This window comes from Esox lucius, chromosome 24 (assembly GCF_011004845.1).
Source record: "Esox lucius isolate fEsoLuc1 chromosome 24, fEsoLuc1.pri, whole genome shotgun sequence".
Taxonomy (NCBI): domain Eukaryota; kingdom Metazoa; phylum Chordata; class Actinopteri; order Esociformes; family Esocidae; genus Esox; species Esox lucius.
The window spans coordinates 442448-458716 of record NC_047592.1 but is presented as its reverse complement, the minus strand read 5'-3'; the positions used below and the strand labels follow the sequence as shown (position 1 = coordinate 458716).

Sequence of the window (16269 nt, the reverse complement as noted above, 5' to 3'; positions counted from 1 at the left end):
AGAAGCCTTGGATAAACATGTGCACTGTTCAGTATTCTACTGAGAATGAGCCTCGTGTCAAATGATCCTGTCTTTTTGTATCGACCTTGTATCCTGCCTCATAAAGTGAAATACAGTGGTTATGAAAACGCTACTCACCCTTAATGAAAAAGCTGCTTATCTTTATGTAAAGGCTAAAATCAAGACAAATCACCTGAGGCGATTGTTAATCTACAATATTAAATGAAAAATATCCATTAAAAAGAAAGACTTAATTAAGAATGTATCTTTAATTTAGTTTTCCTCTGGAAATCACCTGAGGTGCTGAACTTTATGTCGTGTCTGTGTTTGTCTGTGTTGTCTGTTTGGAGCACTGGAGGCCTTCCCAGAGGAAAGTAGGTCAAGGGGCGTGGCCGCATCAGCCCTGCTCAGCCGTTTCTTCAGAGCTGCAGCAACTCTCCATGATTCAATACTGCAGTACTTAAACCCGGGCTGATCACCTCTACAGCGCCAGTTCGTTAACTACAAACCCATGTGGTAACTAAGCTCAGAGCTCCTGTTGTTTTGTTTAGTTTGTCTGTGCTTTCTAGTGTTTGAACTTACCTTGTGTTTCTGTCCAATGTTGAACATAATGAATTGCACTCAATCTAACAAAAAATTGTAGAAATGAAATCCATATTGGGCTACGTGGATGTGTTCTTGTCTGGTTTAGATTGTAATGAGGATGCGTGCCATCCCCCCCAACGTGTTTTTTTTAAACAAGAACGCAATACATATACTTTGACTGCCTACCTGCATTCCACTCCTTTTTTACACACACGCCACGAAGACATCCTGTTACATAGATCCTATTTATCTGAAAGATATCAGTTTGTTTGCGTAGATGGAATGTCCTCTGACAAATTAAAGGTATATTTTGGTATTCCTCATGGCTCAGTTTTAAGACCACTATTGTTTTTACTGTATACGCTGCCTCTGGGTGATGTCATCTGGGACCACAATGTAAATGTTAACTGTTATGCTGATGACACAGTTGTATATTTCGATGAAACATGGAAAAGCCCTAAAATTACCTACTTTAGAAGGATGTGTTTCAGACATGTCAGATAACAGATAGCTCATTTTAGGACCCAAGAAATGAAGGGTTTTGTTGGCAGATCTCACAGTGAACCTTGAATGTTGTATGGTCATATCACAAAAAACTGTGAGAAACCTTGGCGTTACCCTCAACCCTGATCTCTCCTTTGATGAACATATAATATATATCTCAAAAGCTGTTTTTTTTCATCTTCGGAACATTGCAAAATGTCTGAAACATTTTATCAAAAACTGATGCAGGAAAACTAATACATGCTTTTGTTACTTCAAGATTAAATTACTGCAATGCTCTTATCTCCGGTTCTACTGATAAATAAACTTCAATTACTGCTGAACACGGCTGCTGGAATTTTAAATTGAACAAATGAATTTGGACACATTACTCCAGTACTAGGCTCTTTATACTGGCTGCTGTTAAAGGTTTTATTGTTAACCTATAAATCAGTACATGGACTTGCTCCTACTTACCTCACTGAAATAACCCAGCCATACATACCTACATATAACCTTAGATCGCAAGATGCAGGCCTTTTAAACATACCTAGAATTTCTAAACAAACAGCCGGAGGCATCCGTATGACCGCTAGTCTGAGACTTAGGATTGTTTTAGGATCTAGTCCACATTTTTTGTGATATCATTGCGGTCACACATGGATCACAGCCGTCGGTGCCACCACGAAATGTGATCCTTGAACTTCAACAGGCATTTTACAGTAACCACCTTCAGGTTCCATTTCAAACCTTTTCTCTTGTCTTCCACTTGTCTCCTGTGAAAAGCATTTTCAAATGTCGTAACACTGGCCAGTCTGCTCTTACAAGTGGTTTGTATGTTGTGGTGTACCCACTGAAGTTCAGCTGGTGTGTCTGTGTATGGTAGTCTGACATTATGCCTTCTAGTGTGTTTCTATGCCTTCTAGAGAGTGTTTCTATGCCTTCTAGAGAGTGTTTTTATGCCTTCTAGAGAGTGTTTTTATGCCTTCTAGAGAGTGTTTCTATGCCTTCTAGAGAGTGTTTTTATGCATTCTAGAGATTGTTTCTATGCCTTCTAGAAATTGTTTCTATGCCTTCTAGAGAGTGGTTCTATGCCTTCTAGAGAGTGATTCTATGCCTTTTAGAGAGTGTTTCTATGCATTCTAGAGTGTGTTTCTAAGCCTTCTGGAGCAGTTGTTCTCAACTGCAGGCCTTGGGACCCAAAGTACTGCTTGTTTTCATTCTAGCCCTCTAAATATTGACAGATTTAGACTTGGAACACCAGGTGAATGCAATGAACTATCAGGCAGAATAGAAAACAAGGCTTGGACTTGAGAACCCCTGTTCTAGAGAGTGTTTCTATGACTTCTAAGGAGTGTTTCACTGCCTTCTGGAGAGTGTTTCTATCCCTTCAACAGTGTGTTTCTATGCCTATACTATACTTTTTGGAGTGTTTCTATACTTTCTGGAGTGTTTATATGCTTTCTGGAGTGTTTCTATGCTTTCTGGAGTGTTTCTATGCCTTCTGTAGGGTTTATATGCCTTCTAGACAGTGTTTCTATGCCTTCTGCTGAGTTTTTCTGTGCCTTCTAGAGTTTTGCTATGCATTCTAGAGAGTGTTTTTATGCCTTGTGAAAATCATGCTGTTTTTTCGAAATTGCTGGTCTAATATGAATGAAAATATATATCACAATAAAACTTCATCCACGGTGCTGGAATATAAAGAATCCATTGAAACACATGAACAATTGTTGCATGTAGGTTTGCTTGTGTTGTGTAAACGTATTCTGTGCACAGACAGGATATTTGCGGTCAGTCCTAGCTTGTGGTCGATACTTTATGAAAGAGCATTGCATGCAAATCTCACCACTTGCATGTTGTTGGTGTCTCCACCAAGATTTCAATAAACGACAACATTTAGGGGTACTGGATTAAATTTGGATTACATTTTACAAAAATCTACAAAAGAGTTTAAGAGGCCTTGCACACAATTGTGTTTTATATTACAAATAAACAGATTTTTGTCAGAGCTCAAGTGTACAGTCATTTAGAAACAAATACTGGGTCTGGCAAGGCCTACAGTGTTCCCTGGATGGACTAAACAAACACAGTGCGCTTGACCTTTTAAGCATACATATATCAAATACATGTTACACCCCTGAAAATACAATATATGTGCTTCACAACCACAACCCCACCCTGTCCATCTCACTTCTTTTCTCTCTGCTGTACCTCCATGCTTCTGAAGAAGCTGTGGTCTCTTGAACATCAAGTGCATGAAAACATACAGATATCACTGTCTGGAACCAGATGATAGTATCACAGTATCAACTACACTCAAAGTGTAGGTCAGGCCGCAGGCTGTAAGCCAACCTGCTAGCATAGTGGAGTCTGTCGATAGCATAGCCAGAGTAGTTAGTACAGTTTTACCTATTGACACTGTGACTCGTTCCAGGATGAGAAAAGTTAAACAAGGTAGTGCTAACAAAAACAAACTTATTAAGATAAAGCCTTCCTCCACCTCGCTCACAAATAAAAATGAAAATGACTGTATCACCTTGCATCTCAAAATGGGACTCCTAAATATTAGATCTCTTGCTCCAAAGGCAGTTGCCGTAAATGAATTACTCTCTGATCATAAACTAGATGTTATTGGTTTATGTGAAACGTGGCTAAAGCCTAATTAATTCACTGCCTTAAATGAGGCCTCTCCTCCTGGTTATACTAGTGATCATATCCCTCGTGCGTCCCGAAAAGGAGGGGGCGTTAATATTTATGACAGTAAATATACATTTACTCTCAAACATATCACTGAGTTTCATTCTTTTGAAGTTTTACTCATGAAAGTTAACCAGGCCGATAAATCGTTTTACATAGCTACTATTTATAGGCCCCCCGGGCCAGACACAATGTTCCTCAATGAGTTTCCAGAATTCTTGTCTAACCTTGTATTCATGGCAGATAGTATTCTAATTTTTGGCGATTTCAATATTCATATGGAAAAGTCCAATGATCCTCTTCAAAAAGCCTTTGAAGCCATAATTGACTCAATGGGTTTCATCCAACATGTCTCAGGTCCAACACATTGCCACAATCATACCTTAGATTTAGTCCTGTCACGAGAAATGGATATTGTAGATCTAATAATTTACCCCCAAAATCCTGGATTATGGGATCACTGTCTTATTACATTTACCGTTAAAACAAGAAATCCACTTGCTCCGCAAACAATGAGTTTCAAAAGCCATACTATAAATTCTCGGACTACAAATAATTTCCTTGATATTCTTACAAGTACGCTCATTAACGACAGATTAAATAAATCTGTAAACGATCAAATTGAGGATCTAAACTCAACACTGCTGATAAATAAACTTCAATTAGTGCTGCACATGGCTGCTAGAATCCTAACTAGAACAAAAGAATTTGAACACATTACTCCTGTCCTAGCGTCCTTACACTGGCTGCCTGTTAGGGTTAGGGCTGATTTTAAGGTTTTACTCTTAACCTATAAATCAATACATGGACTTGCTCCTACTTACCTTGCTGAAATGATCCAGCCATACATACCTACACGTAACCTTAGATCGCAAGATGCAGGCCTTTTAATTGTACCTAGTATTTCTAAACAAACAGCTGGAGGCAGGGCCTTTTCTCATAGAGCTCCACTACTGTGGAATGATCTGCCAATTAAGGTTAGAAATGCAAACTCAGTGCAACCTTTCAAGTGTCTACTAAAAACTCATCTCTACAGCACGGTTTATAATTAGGTGTAGCCTGGCCCGGGGGCGTGAAGGTGACCAGTAGGCCTGATACTGTCCACCCTTGCTGTCTTGCCAGGTGGGCTCTCGTTGCCACTGGGATGCCCTCCCTCCAATGCCTTTCGGGGGAAGAGTCACTGGCTTGTTGTTGTCTCGCTGTTGCGCACTTGTGCAATTGGTCTGTACGCTGCTGGCAATACTCGGCCCTCATTCAAAGGGGTTGCGGTTGGTGGGTGTCCCTTTGGTTGATGCCTGGCAATGTGGGTGGATTGATTTCCTGCCTGTTGGGCCCTGTCCGGGGCCTCCCCCGGGTAGGGCCACATTGTCACCGGACCCCCTCGTCTCAGTTCCAAGGTGTTACAATGCTATATTATGATGCTGGGGTATATGAGGAATGCACTTTTCTAACTTTTCTCAGTCTCCTCCAGTTTTAAACTTTAGGAGGACATGAGGTCCTGGTCCACACCTGCAGAGTACCTGGTTTGGGGGGCCCGTTTCTGTCCCTGTCCTTGTCCACCTGGTCATACTTCTGACCTAGTCTAAAATCAAATAGACTCTGGATTTAGCCCAGAGAAATGTATTTATTATTCCAATTGGACTCTTAATATCTCACCCGGCACAGCCAGAAGAGGACTGGTCACCCCTCTGAGCCTGGGTCCTCTCTAGGTTTCTTCCTAAAATTCTGCCTTCTTAAGGAGTTTTTCCTAGCCACTGAAATTCAACACTACAGTTGTTTGCTCCTTGGGGTTTAAGGCCGGGTGTCTCTGTAAAGCACTTTGTGACAACTGCTGTTGTAAAAATGGCTTTATAAATACATTTGATTGATTGATTGATTGATTTAAGCACTTAAGGGCCACCGTTGGTCACTCTACCTTGGAAGGTGGCGGCTCAAATGCACAATTCATGGAAGTTTTACACAACAAAACAGTCTGGTGTCTCGAGTGTTCTTAGATACTTTAGAAAAAAAAAATCATAAATAGGCCCTTGGTTTTTGACCGGAAGACACCAGGTCTGGGTTTGGAGTTACACAAAGATAGTTAGATACTTTAGGAAAAGATATCGTAAACAGGCCATGTTATGGAAATGTACTAGGTTAAGCTATTTCTTTGTGTTGTCTTGTATAATGAGATGTACCTGGTTGCATGCTGGTCTCATGATAAACACCTGGCAGAGTGGAAAACTGGAAAATCTGCAGACAAGTCGAGACTGAGATACGAGAATAGAGAATCAGCATAATGTCTGCAAATGTCATTGTAACCTCTCATTGTCTGTTCAAATTCTGACCATGGGCTGGGGAGACGGGCCTGCTGACTTGTATGCAAAGAACCGGTTAGACCCAGCTCTTGGGGGGGTGAACATCCATGATTTCATTTGTCACCTGTCTGTATGTGCATGTGTTATAGAGTGAACAATGAGTGTTCGTTTGTTTGAGCATGGTTTCATTTGTCACCTGTCTGTATGTGCATGTGTTATAGAGTGAACAATGAGTGTTCGTTTGTTTGAGCATGGTTTCATTTGTCACCTGTCTGTATGTGCATGTGTTATAGAGTGAACAATGAGTGTTCGTTTGTTTGAGCATGGTTTCATTTGTCACCTGTCTGTATGTGCATGTGTTATAGAGTGAACAATGAGTGTTCGTTTGTTTGAGCATGGTTTCATTTCATTGTAATCTTTCACTTTTTTGGAGTGTCAGAGAGAAAAAAAACATGGATTACGATGTCTGATGCCAGAAGTGGAAGTCCCTGAAGCGCAACGAAGTGGAAGTCCCTGAAGCGCAACAGCACTGAGAGTACAAAGACGAATACTTCCATACCCACTACCCTACCCATCCTCTGATGGCTCAGTTTGTTGATTCATCCTAATGTCTTCTATTTAAGAATGAAGGAGGACACTGTGTTCTTGGAAAATTATGTTGTAAATGTCTGAATATTATGTATCTTTAGGGGTGGGGCTGGCCCTGATATCGGTTTAGGGGTGGGGCTGGCCCTGATATCTGTTTAGGGATGGGGCTGGCCCTGATATCTGTTTAAGGGTGGGGCTGGCCCTGATATCTGTTTAGGGGTGGGGCTAACCCTGATATCTGTTTAGGGGTGGTGCTGGCCCTGATATCTGTTTAGGGGTGGTGCTGGCCCTGATAACGGTTTAGGGATGGGGCTGGCCCTGATATCTGTTTAAGGGTGGGGCTGGCCCTAATATCTGTTTAGGGGTGGGGCTAACCCTGATATCTGTTTAGGGGTGGTGCTGGCCCTGATATCTGTTTAGGGGTGGTGCTGGCCCTGATATCTGTTTAGGGGTGGTGCTGGCCCTGATATCTGTTTAGGGGTGGTGCTGGCCCTGATATCTGTTTAGGGGTGGTGCTGGCCCTGATATCTGTTTATGTTTGCTGTTTTAGTTGGTGGTGGACCTGATAGCTTTTTGGGGCAGAGGTCAGCCTGAACTCTGTTTTGTCTTCCACCTCCCCTTCTCCTCTACTAGGGGGTGTCAGTGTGTCAGAACAGGAAGGAGGAGGAGGGTCTAGAACAGCTGCTGTAGATCAGAGAGACTCAGTATCAACACAGTATCAACACAGCATGGAACTCACACCACTCTGCTGGATATTCTGTAAGTACTGGGTAATCTGTATACTATTTGGTTGCACTTTATTTAGAAAGTCCCAATTTCCATCTGTAGATATTCAATCAGTATATATACTATAAAAACAATTTCAACAAACTAACTGTTGACAGGCTTGAGGCTAATCTAAATGAGCAATGAAGGCAAATAGGGGAGTCCAGAACACTTTCAGTATTCAGTAAAAGTTGGAAATGAATAGTTCTGCGATGAGGCAAATGAAAAGGCAGGATTCTACACAGTTCCTCTTAAATGTTATAGATATTCAGTATATAATCTGTAATTTATGGCACTACTGAAAATTGAAAAGTATAGTGATAGTTTATCTCCATGTTCACATCATGTACTATAGTGATATTTTATCTCCATGTTCACATCACGTACTATAGTTATAGTTTATCACCATGTTCACATCATGTACTATAGTTATAGTTTATCTCCATGTTCACATCATGTACTATAGTGATAGTTTATCACCATGTTCACATCATGTACTATAGTGATATTTTATCTCCATGTTCACATCATGTACTATAGTGATAGTTTATCACCATGTTCACATCATGTACTATAGTTATAGTTTATCACCATGTTCACATCATGTACTATAGTGATAGTTTATCTCCATGTTCACATCATGTACTATAGTGATATTTTATCTCCATGTTCACATCATGTACTATAGTGATAGTTTATCACCATGTTCACATCATGTACTATAGTGATAGTTTATCTCCATGTTCACATCATGTACTATAGTGATAGTATATCTCCATGTTCACATCATGTACTATATTGATAGGTCTCTATGTGTTTCAGTGATGTTCAGTACACAGGTAGACTATAGACTCAGTCAAGGAGTACATGGTGAGTATGTAATTCTTTGTTTATCACACTTTTTCGAGACTCTTTATTTAATACACCTGCTCTATTATATTAACATGTCCCTTTGTTTAATACAGCTCTTTTATTATATTAACATTTCATTTTATTCATTTCTACTGATCTGTAATAGAAACATTTGCCTTGATTCATAACAGCTTTTTTATCTTTTCTAATTGTCATTTATTTTCTTTCTCATTGTATCTGTCTCAGTCCTTTTAAATGTCTGTTGACTTCAGTCTGAGACCAACTGACTCTTCACTTCACTTTTTCAGCTTGGTCACCTCCAGTCTCTATGATCATAAATCCCAACAGACTTCAGTTCTTTGAATATGAGTCTGTCTCTCTGAGCTGTGAAGTTCAGGGGAACTCTACTGCATGGAGACTGAAGAGATACACAGTGACTAGGAAGTTGTCAGATTGTGGAACAGACTGGGGAATGAAACAAGAATCTTCATGTAACATAACTGTAGCAATATCAGACAGTGGAGTTTATTGGTGTGAGTCTGAGGCTGGAGAACACAGCAATACCGCCAACATCACAGTACCTGGTATGTTAATAATCATAATCTAGTAACATCACAGCACCTGATATATTAATAATCATCATCTAGTATTATCCCACTACACGGTGTGTTAATAATCACCATAACATCACAGTACATGGAATGTTAATAACCACCATCTAGTAACATCACAGTACCTGGTATGTTAATAATCAACATCTAGTAACATCACAGCACCTGATATATTAATAATCATCATCTAGTATTATCCCACTACACGGTGTGTTAATAATCACCATAACATCACAGTACATGGAATGTTAATAACCACCATCTAGTAACATCACAGTACCTGGTATGTTAATAATCAACATCTAGTAACATCACAGTACCTGTTATGTTAATTATCATCATATAGTACCATCCCACTAAATGGTATGTTAATAATCCCCATCTATTTACATCACAGTACATGGTATGTTAATAATCACCATCTACTGAAGTTCTATTGTATCATCTGGTTTCAGAGAGCTGATGTTATGTTTCTGTATGATGTTCATATATTTTTACAGGGGGTGATGTGATCCTGGAGAGTCCTGCCCTCCCTGTGACTGAGGGACATTCTGTGACTCTGAGCTGCAGATACAAGAAAACTCCCTCTAACCTCATAGCTGATTTCTACAAAGATGGATCCCTCATCAGGAATGAGACTACAGGAGAGATGACCATCCCTGCAGTTAACAAGTCAGATCAAGGACGTTACAGCTGTGGACACCCTGAACTAGGAGAATCACAAGAGAGCTGGATGACTGTGACAGGTGAGAATATGAACTAGGAGAATCACCAGATAGATGGATGACTGTGACAGGTGAGAATATGAACTAGGAGAATCACCAGATAGATGGATGACTGTGACAGGTGAGAATATGAACTAGAAGAATCACCAGAGAGCTGGATGACTGTGACAGGTGAGAATATGAACTAGGAGAATCACCAGATAGATGGATGACTGTGACAGGTGAGAATATGAACTAGGAGAATCACCAAATACAGTGAGGGAAAACATTTTTTGATCCCCTGCTGATTTTGTTTGCCCACTGGATTTTGAGTAGAATCAAAATTAGATTTGATTACATTTTATTGTCATCGAACAAGTACAAGTACAGCACAACTAAATACAGCTAGCCTCTAACAAGTGAAAATAGATGATTGCAGAAAGTGAAATCATTAAGGGCAAAATGTAATTACATACAATAGAATTATAATTTTTTTATAATTTTTTTTATGGCATGTTCATGCTTTAATGGGACAGAGACATGAATGGTGGAGAGAGAGGGGATGGCATGCAGGAAAGGGCTAGGTCAGCCAATGTTGAACGTAATTAATTGCTCCCTTTCTTCCGGATGTGTACCAAACTGACAGGTGAGAATATAAACTAGGAGAATCACCAAATACAGTGAGGGAAACAATTTTTTGATCCCCTGCTGATTTTGTTTGCCCACTGACAAAGAAATTATCAGTCTATAATTTTAATGGTTGGTTTATTTGAACAGTGAGAGACAGAATAACAACAAAAAAATCCAGAAAAACACATATTATGAATTGATTTGCATTTTAATGTGTGAAATAAGTATTCGATTTGACCATTAAAATTATAGACTGATCATTTCTTTGTTGGTACGGACATTTAACATAATATGTAACAACTAGATTTCAAATAAAATACTTTAATCTTTCAATGATGACTTTTATTTTGAAAAAGAAAATCTGAGTTAGAGCTGATTGTATAATATTGTCCAGCTAGAAGAATGTTATTGAAGCCTTGAATGGCCATCACTAGTGACAGGTGAGATCTAGCTGTTATTAAACCATGTGAATATTTAAAGGTGTTATAATGTTGACTGACTGTTAAGGGGAATCCAGCAGTGTTAAGTGGGAGTGCGTTTGATTGTGGTGTGAGTTGGATTGCGTTGTGTGTGTGTGTGCGTTTGCTTGTAGTGTGTGTTGGATTGTGTTGTGTGGGTGCGTGTGCGTTTGATTGTAGTGTGTGTTGGATTGTGTTGTGTGTGTGATTGTGTGTGTGCGTGTGCGTTAGATTGTAGTGTGTGTTGGATTGTGTTGTATGTGTGTGTGTGTGCGTTTGATTGTAGTGTGTGTTGGATTGTGTTGTATGTGTGTGTGTGTGCGTTTGATTGTAGTGTGTGTTGGATTGTGTTGTGTGTGTGATTGTGTGTGTGCGTGTGCGTTAGATTGTAGTGTGTGTTGGATTGTGTTGTGTGTGTGTGCATGTGCATTTGGTTGTAGTGTGTGTTGGATTGTGTTGTGTGTGTGTGTGTGTGCGTTTGATTGTAGTGTGTGTTGGATTGTGTTGTGTGTGTGATTGTGTGTGTGTGTGTGTGCGTTTGATTGTAGTGTGTGTTGGATTGTGTTGTGTGTGTGATTGTGTGTGTGTGTGCGTTTGATTGTAGTGTGTGTTGGATTGTGTTGTGTGTGTGATTGTGTGTGTGTGTGTGCGTTTGGTTGTAGTGTGTGTTGGATTGTGTTGTGTGTGTGTGTGTGAGTTTGATTGTAGTGTGTGTTGGATTGTGTTGTGTGTGTGATTGTGTGTGTGTGTGTGCGTTTGATTGTAGTGTGTGTTGGATTGTGTTGTGTGAGTGTGTGTGCATTTGATTGTAGTGTGTGTTGGATTGTGTTGTGTGTGTGTGTGTGCGTTTGATTGTAGTGTGTGTTGGATTGTGTTGTGTGTGTGTGTGTGCGTTTGATTGTAGTGTGTGTTGGATTGTGTTGTGTGTGTGATTGTGTGTGTGTGTGTGCGTTTGATTGTAGTGTGTGTTGGATTGTGTTGTGTGTGTGATTGTGTGTGTGTGTGTGTGCGTTTGATTGTAGTGTGTGTTGGATTGTGTTGTGTGTGTGTATGTGCATTTGGTTGTAGTGTGTGTTGGATTGTGTTGTGTGTGTGTGTGGTGTGTGTCTGGTCTGATTGTGTGTTGGATTGTGTTGTGTGTGTGTGGTGTGTGTTGGATTGTGTTGTGTGTGTGTGGTGTGTGTCTGGTCTGATTGTGTGTTCATGTGAATTGTAATATTTATGTTTTTTTATTCCCTTCTAGCTTCAACCCTGTGTCCACCTCCATCTACACCTCCACCTCCATCTCCAGAGTTGTGTATCTCTCTGTCCAGACTGTTGTGTAGTCTACTGGTGGTGTCTCCATACCTGGTGGTGACCACTGTACTGATGGTGAAATGCCAAGTCAGAATAATACATCTAACCAAAACATAACCAGTAAACATCTGCATCCTCCTTTTGTCCTGGACTTTGAGTAGAATCAAAATTAGATTAGATTAAACTTTATTGTCATTGAACAAGTACAGCACAACTAAATACAGCTAGCCTCTAACAAGTGAAAATAGATAATTGCAGAAAGTGAAATCATTAAGAACATAATGTAATTACATACAATAGAATTATACTTTTTTATAATATTTTTTATGGCATGTTCATGCTTTAATGGGACAGAGACATGAATGGTGGCGAGAGAGGGGATGGCATGCAGGAAAGGGCCCAGGCTAGACCCAAACCAGCCCGCTGCCTGGTGGTACACACTACCGTTGAGCCAGCAAATGAGCTGACTGAATAATCACTCCAAGGTGAGGTACATTGTGCTAGGTCAGCCAATGTTGAACGTAATTAATTGCTCCCTTTCCTCCGGATGTGTACCAAACTCACTAAAAATAGCGGAAATTAAGCATCTTCTAAAAAAATCTAATCTGGATCCAGATATATGAAACAATTAGAGGCCAATATCGAACCTCCCGTTCCTCTCACAAATCTGTGTTTCCCAACAACTGAATGCCTTCCTGAAGACATAACATTTATGAAATACTCCAGTCCGGTTTCAGACCCCATCATAGTACTGAGACTGCACTCGTGAAGGTAACAAATGACCTTCTAATGGCCTCAGACAAAGGTTCCGCATCCGTCCTGTTGCTTCTTGATCTTAGTGCTGCTTTTGACACTATTGATCACTCCCTTCTATTAGAGAGACTGGAAACCCATATTGGGCTATGTGGACATGTTCTAACCTGGTTTAAATCTTATTTATCGGAAAGATATCAATATGTATGTGAGGATGGCATATCCTCTGACAAGTCAAAGGTATGTTTTGGTTCCTCAAGGCTTGGTCCTCCTGGTTGTGTTACAGATCAAGAAGATACCTGATGACTCCAGCTGTCAGTCTGATAACCACCCCCCCTCCACCCGGTTGTCCCTGTTCTTGTCCATCTGGTCAGGCTTCTGACGTGGATTAGGTTTTAAAGACTCTGGAGTCAACTTGTACTCTTAAAATGTTCATCCGGCACAGCCAGAAGAGGACAGGTCACCCCTCCGAGCCTGGTTCCTCTCTAAGTTTTTTACTAAATTTCGTCCCCTCTTAGGTAGTTTTCCCTAGCCACTGTGCTACAAAGCTGTTGTTGTTTGCTCCTTGGGGTTTTCAGGCTGGGTGTTTTGTAAAAGCATTTTGTGTCAACTGCTGATGTAAAAGAGGGCTTTATAAATACATTTGATTGATTGATTGTAGGTGTCATTGAATATAGCATGTTTACTCTTTTGGGTGTATTACAAACCTATTAAAATACCTTGAATATGGCATATTTACTGTTTTTGGGTGTATTACAAACCTATTGAAATATCATTGAATATGGCATGTTTACTGTTTTTGGGTGTATTACAAACCTATTGAAATATCATTGAATATGGCATGTTTACTGTTTTTGGGTGTATTACAAACCTATTGAAATATCATTGAATAGCCCAGTGTGTGATCACCTGTCTATCTGGGAATTCATTGATAATTGACACACTGGAGTGAAGTGACAGAAGATCATAAACTTCAGAGAATCCAGGTAAGCTAAATCTTATATTTTATTTCAGCAAGTTTTAGTGTAGCTAAGGACTTTATGGTGAAAGGTGGACTATTTTAATGCTAGTATTTACTTCTTGTGTTTTTGGTAGAAATCTACTACACAACCTGGACAAACGATGAGGTGTGCCAGGGGCTTGGACAAGAGGGTTTTGGTGATGACACAAATGTATTTTCTTGTGAGATAGTATAATGCATTATCAATGTCCATGTTGTCTTATTAAAACCAGAACACAGAAGAAATATCTAAAGGATCTTGAATTGTTACATCAAAGTGTTGTTGTTGAATGAGGCCAAAATGGATGCCCCAGTAAATATACAAAAATATCATCACTCCCAAAACATGTAACCCAGAAGCACAGCACCACAAAATAACAGGAAAACACTAAAGGTCAGAGAGATAAAGACAGTGAGCCCCACATACACACAACTACCTCTTTTCTCTTAAAGAAACTAGCAGAAGTGAAAACCAAAATTACACATTACCTCAGATGGTGCAATTCATGTGTTATGGATTAAAGTTAGAGTAAGCAAAGTTTTTATGTACCTCTTATAAAACATTATGTTTACTGAAAAATATTTAAACACTATTTAAATATATTCATGTGAAAACTGATTGTGCGCCAGTGGAGGCTGTTAGTATAGTAGTTGGAGGGCTGGCTTATACAATCTGTTTAACTGTCACCATAATGTGACCATACTCCCACTGCTCTCATTGGACCCTGCATTACTTTGTTTGTAAATACTTGCTGCTTCATCTGGGGTAGTAGAGGACCTTGGCATGATGCTACTCACTGTCTTTTTTCTCTTCCCTCTGCTAAATCACCATTGCTGGAGATTTCGTGAATTAATCTGCTGAGGGCAGCCTGATGTGCATGGCTTGTGTCCTGTCATGTTGCTCATTCCACTGATCCTATCCTCACTTTGGACCTGTTCCCGCTGGGACCTACACAGCCTCTCGTGTTCTGTTGGATTCTACTGGAGATTCTCCCTTCAATCAATCAATCAATCAAATTGATTTATAAAGCCCTTTTTACAACAGCAGTTGTCACAAAGTGCTTTACAGAGACACCCGGCCTTAAACCCCAAGGAGCAAACAACAGTAGTGTTGGATTTCAGTGGCTAGGAAAAACTCCATAAGAAGGTCGAATTTTAGGAAGAAACCTAGAGAGGACCCAGGCTCAGAGGGGTGACCAGTCCTCTTCTGGCTGCACCGGGTGAGATATTAAGATTTGATTGATATTTGATATTTGATATTAGAATAATAAATATATTTCTCTGGTCTAAATCCAGAATCTATTTGATTCTAGACTTGGTCAAAAGTATGACCAGGTGGACAGGGACAGCAACGGGCCCCCCAAACCAGGTAATCCGCAGGTGTGGACCCGGATCTCATCTTCTCCTAAAATTTAAAACTGGAGGAGACTGAGAAAAGTTAGAATGTGCATTCCTCATATCCCCCAGCATCATAATATAGCAGCGTAACACTTAGGAACTGAGACGGGGGGGGTCCGGCAACACTGTGGCCCTACCCGGGGGAGGCCCCGGACAGGGCCCAACAGGCAAGAAATCAATCCACCCACATTGCCAGGCATCAACCAAAGGGACACCCACCAACCGCAACCCCCCTGAATGAGGGCCGAGTATTGCTAGCAGCGTACAGACCAATAACACAAGTCTGCAACAGAGAGTCAACAACAAGCCAGTGACTCTTCCCCCGAAAGGCATTGGAGGGAGGGCATCCCAGTGGCGAGGTACAATTAAAAGGCCTGCATCTTGCGATCTAAGGTTACGTGTAGGTATGTATGGATGGATCATTTCAGCAAGGTAAGTAGGAGCAAGTCCATGTATTGATTTATAGGTTAAGAGTAAAACCTTAAAATCAGCCCAAACCCTAGCAGGCAGCCAGTGTAAGGACGCTAGGACAGGAGTAGTGTTCACATTTTTTTGTTCTAGTTAGGATTCTAGCAGCCGTGTGCAGCACAAATTGAAGTTTATTTATTAGTTTGTCTGGATAACCAGAGAGAAGCTCATTATCCATCATTGTTCCAAGAATAGTAAGTAAATAAAATTCTCATTAAGAATGGCCATGGTCCTCAGTCGGAAAAGGGTGGCTTGCTCACTTCAGGTTGGTGGAGAGTGCCTGCCTCAAGTGGAGGAGTTTAAGTATCTAGGGGTCTTGTTCACGAGTGAGGGAAGGATGGAACGGGAGATTGACAGACGGATCGGTGCAGCTTCTGCAGTAATGCGGTCGATGTATCGGTCTGTCGTGGTGAAGAAAGAGCTGAGCCGCAAGGCGAAGCTCTCGATTTACCGGTCAATCTACGTTCCTACTCTCACCTATGGTCATGAGCTTTGGGTCATGACCGAAAGGACAAGATCCCGGATACAGGCGGCCGAAATGAGCTTTCTCCGCAGGGTGGCTGGGCGTTCCCTTAGAGATAGGGTGAGAAGCTCGGTCACCCGGGAGGAGCTCGGAGTAGAGCCGCTGCTCCTCCACATCGAGAGGGGTCAGCTGAGGTGGCTTGGGCATCTGTTTCGGATGCC

General features: G+C 40.8%; 2 long non-coding RNA genes across 4 annotated transcripts; both read left to right on the top strand.

The window, feature by feature from the left end:
- Positions 1–327: 327 nt before the first annotated feature.
- Positions 328–8753, top strand: LOC109615271. Of its 3 annotated transcripts, none has more exons than XR_004575326.1 (4): positions 328–516; positions 7284–7409; positions 8238–8285; positions 8576–8753. It is a non-coding gene; the product is annotated as an uncharacterized LOC109615271 (long non-coding RNA). The 3 variants fall into 3 exon arrangements; XR_004575324.1 differs by having other exon boundaries at positions 6502–7409; XR_004575325.1 differs by lacking the exon at positions 328–516 and adding an exon at positions 6503–6597.
- A 3416-nt stretch (positions 8754–12169) lies between these two features.
- On the top strand, positions 12170–13448 carry LOC117593863. The gene is made up of 2 exons (XR_004575327.1): positions 12170–12451; positions 13006–13448. It is a non-coding gene; the product is annotated as an uncharacterized LOC117593863 (long non-coding RNA).
- The last annotated feature ends 2821 nt before the right edge of the window (positions 13449–16269 follow it).